This window comes from Schistocerca nitens, chromosome 6 (genome assembly GCF_023898315.1).
Source record: "Schistocerca nitens isolate TAMUIC-IGC-003100 chromosome 6, iqSchNite1.1, whole genome shotgun sequence".
In the NCBI taxonomy this organism is placed as follows: domain Eukaryota; kingdom Metazoa; phylum Arthropoda; class Insecta; order Orthoptera; family Acrididae; genus Schistocerca; species Schistocerca nitens.
This window is the reverse complement of record NC_064619.1, coordinates 667335026-667343881: the sequence shown is the minus strand read 5'-3', so window position 1 is coordinate 667343881 and position 8856 is coordinate 667335026.

Sequence of the window (8856 nt, the reverse complement as noted above, 5' to 3'; positions counted from 1 at the left end):
AAGTGGCAGGAGTAACTATGACTCTCTTAGGGTTGCCAAATGACTCGTCAAAAGGCGAATTACATCGGCAAACCCGAGGAGCTCCCGGCAGGAGTACTGTGAAAGTCTTAAGGACAACAAATAATGGCGTATCGCTTCTGGTGAACTAGCCAGAGTAAGCTTGTAGATGTGACTGTGGTAAAATGGGGAGCAAGTGGCAGGAGTAACTATGACTCTCTTAGGGTTGCCAAATGACTCGTCAAAAGGCGAATTACATCGGCAAACCCGAGGAGCTCCCGGAAGGAGTACTGTGAAAGTCTTAAGGTCAACAAATAATGGCGTATCGCTCTGGTGAACTGGCCAGAGTAAGCTTGTAGATGCGACTGTGGTAAAACGAGGAGCAAGTGGCAGGAGTAACTATGACTCTCTTAAGGTAGCCAAATGCCTCGTCAACAGGCGAATTCCAACGGCAATCTCGAGGAGCTCCCAGCAGGAGTACTGTGAAAGTCTTAAGGTCAACAAATAATGGCGTATCGCTTCTGGTGAACTAGCCAGAGTAAGCTTGTAGATGCGACTGTGGTAAAACGAGGAGCAAGTGGCAGGAGTAACTATGACTCTCTTCAGGTAGCCAAATGCCTCGTCAACAGGCGAATTCCAACGGCAAACTCGAGGAGCTCCCGGCAGGAGTACTGTGAAAGTCTTAAGGTCAACAAATAATGGCGTATCGCTTCTGGTGAACTGGCCAGAGTAAGCTTGTAGATGCGACTGTGGTAAAATGGGGAGCAAGTGGCAGGAGTAACTATGACTCTCTTAGGGTTGCCAAATAACTCGTCAAAAGGCGAATTACATCGGCAAACCCGAGGAGCTCCCGGAAGGAGTACTGTGAAAGTCTTAAGGTCAACAAATAATGGCGTATCGCTCTGGTGAACTGGCCAGAGTAAGCTTGTAGATGCGACTGTGGTAAAATGGGGAGCAAGTGGCAGGAGTAACTATGACTCTCTTAGGGTTGCCAAATAACTCGTCAAAAGGCGAATTACATCGGCAAACCCGAGGAGCTCCCGGAAGGAGTACTGTGAATGTCTTAAGATCAACAAATAATGGCGTATCGCTTCTGGTGAACTAGCCAGAGTAAGCTTGTAGATGCGACTGTGGTAAAACGAGGAGCAAGTGGCAGGAGTAACTATGACTCTCTTAAGGTAGCCAAATGCCTCGTCAACAGGCGAATTCCAACGGCAAACTCGAGGAGCTCCCGGCAGGAGTACTGTGAAAGTCTTAAGATCAACAAATAATGGCGTATCGCTTCTGGTGAACTAGCCAGAGTAAGCTTGTAGATGCGACTGTGGTAAAACGAGGAGCAAGTGGCAGGAGTAACTATGACTCTCTTAAGGTAGCCAAATGCCTCGTCAACAGGCGAATTCCAACGGCAAACTCGAGGAGCTCCCGGCAGGAGTACTGTGAAAGTCTTAAGGTCAACAAATAATGGCGTATCGCTTCTGGTGAACTGGCCAGAGTAAGCTTGTAGATGCGACTGTGGTAAAACGAGGAGCAAGTGGCAGGAGTAACTATGACTCTCTTAAGGTATCCAAATGCCTCGTCAACAGGAGAATTCCAACGGCAAACTCGAGGAGCTCCCGGCAGGAGTACTGTGAAAGTCTTAAGGACAACAAATAATGGCGTATCGCTTCTGGTGAACTAGCCAGAGTAAGCTTGTAGATGTGACTGTGGTAAAATGGGGAGCAAGTGGCAGGAGTAACTATGACTCTCTTAGGGTTGCCAAATAACTCGTCAAAAGGCGAATTACATCGGCAAACCCGAGGAGCTCCCGGAAGGAGTACTGTGAATGTCTTAAGATCAACAAATAATGGCGTATCGCTTCTGGTGAACTAGCCAGAGTAAGCTTGTAGATGCGACTGTGGTAAAACGAGGAGCAAGTGGCAGGAGTAACTATGACTCTCTTAAGGTAGCCAAATGCCTCGTCAACAGGCGAATTCCAACGGCAAACTCGAGGAGCTCCCGGCAGGAGTACTGTGAAAGTCTTAAGATCAACAAATAATGGCGTATCGCTTCTGGTGAACTAGCCAGAGTAAGCTTGTAGATGCGACTGTGGTAAAACGAGGAGCAAGTGGCAGGAGTAACTATGACTCTCTTAAGGTAGCCAAATGCCTCGTCAACAGGCGAATTCCAACGGCAAACTCGAGGAGCTCCCGGCAGGAGAACTGTGAAAGTCTTAAGGACAACAAATAATGGCGTATCGCTTCTGGTGAACTAGCCAGAGTAAGCTTGTAGATGTGACTGTGGTAAAATGGGGAGCAAGTGGCAGGAGTAACTATGACTCTCTTAGGGTTGCCAAATGACTCGTCAAATGGCGAATTACATCGGCAAACCCGAGGAGCTCCCGGAAGGAGTACTGTGAAAGTCTTAAGGTCAACAAATAATGGCGTATCGCTCTGGTGAACTGGCCAGAGTAAGCTTGTAGATGCGACTGTGGTAAAACGAGGAGCAAGTGGCAGGAGTAACTATGACTCTCTTAAGGTAGCCAAATGCCTCGTCAACAGGCGAATTCCAACGGCAAACTCGAGGAGCTCCCAGCAGGAGTACTGTGAAAGTCTTAAGGTCAACAAATAATGGCGTATCGCTTCTGGTGAACTGGCCAGAGTAAGCTTGTAGATGCGACTGTGGTAAAATGGGGAGCAAGTGGCAGGAGTAACTATGACTCTCTTAGGGTTGCCAAATAACTCGTCAAAAGGCGAATTACATCGGCAAACCCGAGGAGCTCCCGGAAGGAGTACTGTGAAAGTCTTAAGGTCAACAAATAATGGCGTATCGCTCTGGTGAACTGGCCAGAGTAAGCTTGTAGATGCGACTGTGGTAAAATGGGGAGCAAGTGGCAGGAGTAACTATGACTCTCTTAGGGTTGCCAAATGACTCGTCAAAAGGCGAATTACATCGGCAAACTCGAGGAGCTCCCGGCAGGAGTACTGTGAAAGTCTTAAGGACAACAAATAATGGCGTATCGCTTCTGGTGAACTAGCCAGAGTAAGCTTGTAGATGTGACTGTGGTAAAATGGGGAGCAAGTGGCAGGAGTAACTATGACTCTCTTAGGGTTGCCAAATGACTCGTCAAAAGGCGAATTACATCGGCAAACCCGAGGAGCTCCCGGAAGGAGTACTGTGAAAGTCTTAAGGTCAACAAATAATGGCGTATCGCTCTGGTGAACTGGCCAGAGTAAGCTTGTAGATGCGACTGTGGTAAAACGAGGAGCAAGTGGCAGGAGTAACTATGACTCTCTTAAGGTAGCCAAATGCCTCGTCAACAGGCGAATTCCAACGGCAAACTCGAGGAGCTCCCAGCAGGAGTACTGTGAAAGTCTTAAGGTCAACAAATAATGGCGTATCGCTTCTGGTGAACTGGCCAGAGTAAGCTTGTAGATGCGACTGTGGTAAAATGGGGAGCAAGTGGCAGGAGTAACTATGACTCTCTTAGGGTTGCCAAATAACTCGTCAAAAGGCGAATTACATCGGCAAACCCGAGGAGCTCCCGGAAGGAGTACTGTGAAAGTCTTAAGGTCAACAAATAATGGCGTATCGCTCTCGTGAACTGGCCAGAGTAAGCTTGTAGATGCGACTGTGGTAAAATGGGGAGCAAGTGGCAGGAGTAACTATGACTCTCTTAGGGTTGCCAAATGACTCGTCAAAAGGCGAATTACATCGGCAAACCCGAGGAGCTCCCGGCAGGAGTACTGTGAAAGTCTTAAGGACAACAAATAATGGCGTATCGCTTCTGGTGAACTAGCCAGAGTAAGCTTGTAGATGTGACTGTGGTAAAATGGGGAGCAAGTGGCAGGAGTAACTATGACTCTCTTAGGGTTGCCAAATGACTCGTCAAAAGGCGAATTACATCGGCAAACCCGAGGAGCTCCCGGAAGGAGTACTGTGAAAGTCTTAAGGTCAACAAATAATGGCGTATCGCTCTGGTGAACTGGCCAGAGTAAGCTTGTAGATGCGACTGTGGTAAAACGAGGAGCAAGTGGCAGGAGTAACTATGACTCTCTTAAGGTAGCCAAATGCCTCGTCAACAGGCGAATTCCAACGGCAAACTCGAGGAGCTCCCAGCAGGAGTACTGTGAAAGTCTTAAGGTCAACAAATAATGCCGTATCGCTTCTGGTGAACTGGCCAGAGTAAGCTTGTAGATGCGACTGTGGTAAAATGGGGAGCAAGTGGCAGGAGTAACTATGACTCTCTTAGGGTTGCCAAATAACTCGTCAAAAGGCGAATTACATTGGCAAACCCGAGGAGCTCCCGGAAGGAGTACTGTGAAAGTCTTAAGGTCAACAAATAATGGCGTATCGCTCTGGTGAACTGGCCAGAGTAAGCTTGTAGATGCGACTGTGGTAAAATGGGGAGCAAGTGGCAGGAGTAACTATGACTCTCTTAGGGTTGCCAAATAACTCGTCAAAAGGCGAATTACATCGGCAAACCCGAGGAGCTCCCGGAAGGAGTACTGTGAATGTCTTAAGATCAACAAATAATGGCGTATCGCTTCTGGTGAACTAGCCAGAGTAAGCTTGTAGATGCGACTGTGGTAAAACGAGGAGCAAGTGGCAGGAGTAACTATGACTCTCTTAAGGTAGCCAAATGCCTCGTCAACAGGCGAATTCCAACGGCAAACTCGAGGAGCTCCCGGCAGGAGTACTGTGAAAGTCTTAAGATCAACAAATAATGGCGTATCGCTTCTGGTGAACTAGCCAGAGTAAGCTTGTAGATGCGACTGTGGTAAAACGAGGAGCAAGTGGCAGGAGTAACTATGACTCTCTTAAGGTAGCCAAATGCCTCGTCAACAGGCGAATTCCAACGGCAAACTCGAGGAGCTCCCGGCAGGAGTACTGTGAAAGTCTTAAGGTCAACAAATAATGGCGTATCGCTTCTGGTGAACTGGCCAGAGTAAGCTTGTAGATGCGACTGTGGTAAAACGAGGAGCAAGTGGCAGGAGTAACTATGACTCTCTTAAGGTATCCAAATGCCTCGTCAACAGGAGAATTCCAACGGCAAACTCGAGGAGCTCCCGGCAGGAGTACTGTGAAAGTCTTAAGGACAACAAATAATGGCGTATCGCTTCTGGTGAACTAGCCAGAGTAAGCTTGTAGATGTGACTGTGGTAAAATGGGGAGCAAGTGGCAGGAGTAACTATGACTCTCTTAGGGTTGCCAAATGACTCGTCAAAAGGCGAATTACATCGGCAAACCCGAGGAGCTCCCGGCAGGAGTACTGTGAAAGTCTTAAGGACAACAAATAATGGCGTATCGCTTCTGGTGAACTAGCCAGAGTAAGCTTGTAGATGTGACTGTGGTAAAATGGGGAGCAAGTGGCAGGAGTAACTATGACTCTCTTAGGGTTGCCAAATGACTCGTCAAAAGGCGAATTACATCGGCAAACCCGAGGAGCTCCCGGAAGGAGTACTGTGAAAGTCTTAAGGTCAACAAATAATGGCGTATCGCTCTGGTGAACTGGCCAGAGTAAGCTTGTAGATGCGACTGTGGTAAAACGAGGAGCAAGTGGCAGGAGTAACTATGACTCTCTTAAGGTAGCCAAATGCCTCGTCAACAGGCGAATTCCAACGGCAAACTCGAGGAGCTCCCAGCAGGAGTACTGTGAAAGTCTTAAGGTCAACAAATAATGGCGTATCGCTTCTGGTGAACTGGCCAGAGTAAGCTTGTAGATGCGACTGTGGTAAAATGGGGAGCAAGTGGCAGGAGTAACTATGACTCTCTTAGGGTTGCCAAATAACTCGTCAAAAGGCGAATTACATCGGCAAACCCGAGGAGCTCCCGGAAGGAGTACTGTGAAAGTCTTAAGGTCAACAAATAATGGCGTATCGCTCTGGTGAACTGGCCAGAGTAAGCTTGTAGATGCGACTGTGGTAAAATGGGGAGCAAGTGGCAGGAGTAACTATGACTCTCTTAGGGTTGCCAAATAACTCGTCAAAAGGCGAATTACATCGGCAAACCCGAGGAGCTCCCGGAAGGAGTACTGTGAATGTCTTAAGATCAACAAATAATGGCGTATCGCTTCTGGTGAACTAGCCAGAGTAAGCTTGTAGATGCGACTGTGGTAAAACGAGGAGCAAGTGGCAGGAGTAACTATGACTCTCTTAAGGTAGCCAAATGCCTCGTCAACAGGCGAATTCCAACGGCAAACTCGAGGAGCTCCCGGCAGGAGTACTGTGAAAGTCTTAAGATCAACAAATAATGGCGTATCGCTTCTGGTGAACTAGCCAGAGTAAGCTTGTAGATGCGACTGTGGTAAAACGAGGAGCAAGTGGCAGGAGTAACTATGACTCTCTTAAGGTAGCCAAATGCCTCGTCAACAGGCGAATTCCAACGGCAAACTCGAGGAGCTCCCGGCAGGAGTACTGTGAAAGTCTTAAGGTCAACAAATAATGGCGTATCGCTTCTGGTGAACTGGCCAGAGTAAGCTTGTAGATGCGACTGTGGTAAAACGAGGAGCAAGTGGCAGGAGTAACTATGACTCTCTTAAGGTATCCAAATGCCTCGTCAACAGGAGAATTCCAACGGCAAACTCGAGGAGCTCCCGGCAGGAGTACTGTGAAAGTCTTAAGGACAACAAATAATGGCGTATCGCTTCTGGTGAACTAGCCAGAGTAAGCTTGTAGATGTGACTGTGGTAAAATGGGGAGCAAGTGGCAGGAGTAACTATGACTCTCTTAGGGTTGCCAAATGACTCGTCAAAAGGCGAATTACATCGGCAAACCCGAGGAGCTCCCGGCAGGAGTACTGTGAAAGTCTTAAGGACAACAAATAATGGCGTATCGCTTCTGGTGAACTAGCCAGAGTAAGCTTGTAGATGTGACTGTGGTAAAATGGGGAGCAAGTGGCAGGAGTAACTATGACTCTCTTAGGGTTGCCAAATGACTCGTCAAAAGGCGAATTACATCGGCAAACCCGAGGAGCTCCCGGAAGGAGTACTGTGAAAGTCTTAAGGTCAACAAATAATGGCGTATCGCTCTGGTGAACTGGCCAGAGTAAGCTTGTAGATGCGACTGTGGTAAAACGAGGAGCAAGTGGCAGGAGTAACTATGACTCTCTTAAGGTAGCCAAATGCCTCGTCAACAGGCGAATTCCAACGGCAAACTCGAGGAGCTCCCGGCAGGAGTACTGTGAAAGTCTTAAGGTCAACAAATAATGGCGTATCGCTTCTGGTGAACTGGCCAGAGTAAGCTTGTAGATGCGACTGTGGTAAAATGGGGAGCAAGTGGCAGGAGTAACTATGACTCTCTTAGGGTTGCCAAATAACTCGTCAAAAGGCGAATTACATCGGCAAACCCGAGGAGCTCCCGGAAGGAGTACTGTGAAAGTCTTAAGGTCAACAAATAATGGCGTATCGCTCTGGTGAACTGGCCAGAGTAAGCTTGTAGATGCGACTGTGGTAAAACGAGGAGCAAGTGGCAGGAGTAACTATGACTCTCTTAAGGTAGCCAAATGCCTCGTCAACAGGCGAATTCCAACGGCAAACTCGAGGAGCTCCCGGCAGGAGTACTGTGAAAGTCTTAAGGTCAACAAATAATGGCGTATCGCTTCTGGTGAACTGGCCAGAGTAAGCTTGTAGATGCGACTGTGGTAAAATGGGGAGCAAGTGGCAGGAGTAACTATGACTCTCTTAGGGTTGCCAAATAACTCGTCAAAAGGCGAATTACATCGGCAAACCCGAGGAGCTCCCGGAAGGAGTACTGTGAATGTCTTAAGATCAACAAATAATGGCGTATCGCTTCTGGTGAACTAGCCAGAGTAAGCTTGTAGATGCGACTGTGGTAAAACGAGGAGCAAGTGGCAGGAGTAACTATGACTCTCTTAAGGTAGCCAAATGCCTCGTCAACAGGCGAATTCCAACGGCAAACTCGAGGAGCTCCCGGCAGGAGTACTGTGAAAGTCTTAAGATCAACAAATAATGGCGTATCGCTTCTGGTGAACTAGCCAGAGTAAGCTTGTAGATGCGACTGTGGTAAAACGAGGAGCAAGTGGCAGGAGTAACTATGACTCTCTTAAGGTAGCCAAATGCCTCGTCAACAGGCGAATTCCAACGGCAAACTCGAGGAGCTCCCGGCAGGAGTACTGTGAAAGTCTTAAGGTCAACAAATAATGGCGTATCGCTTCTGGTGAACTAGCCAGAGTAAGCTTGTAGATGTGACTGTGTTAAAATGCGGAGCAAGTGGCAGGAGTAACTATGACTCCCTTAAGGTTGCCAAATGACTCGTCAAAAGGCGAATTACATCGGCAAACTCGAGGAGCTCCCGGAAGGAGTACTGTGAAAGTCTTAAGGACAACAAATAATGGCGTATCGCTTCTGGTGAACTAGCCAGAGTAAGCTTGTAGATGTGACTGTGGTAAAATGGGGAGCAAGTGGCAGGAGTAACTATGACTCTCTTAGGGTTGCCAAATGACTCGTCAAAAGGCGAATTACATCGGCAAACCCGAGGAGCTCCCGGCAGGAGTACTGTGAAAGTCTTAAGGACAACAAATAATGGCGTATCGCTTCTGGTGAACTAGCCAGAGTAAGCTTGTAGATGTGACTGTGGTAAAATGGGGAGCAAGTGGCAGGAGTAACTATGACTCTCTTAGGGTTGCCAAATGACTCGTCAAAAGGCGAATTACATCGGCAAACCCGAGGAGCTCCCGGAAGGAGTACTGTGAAAGTCTTAAGGTCAACAAATAATGGCGTATCGCTCTGGTGAACTGGCCAGAGTAAGCTTGTAGATGCGACTGTGGTAAAACGAGGAGCAAGTGGCAGGAGTAACTATGACTCTCTTAAGGTAGCCAAATGCCTCGTCAACAGGCGAATTCCAACGGCAAACTCGAGGAGCT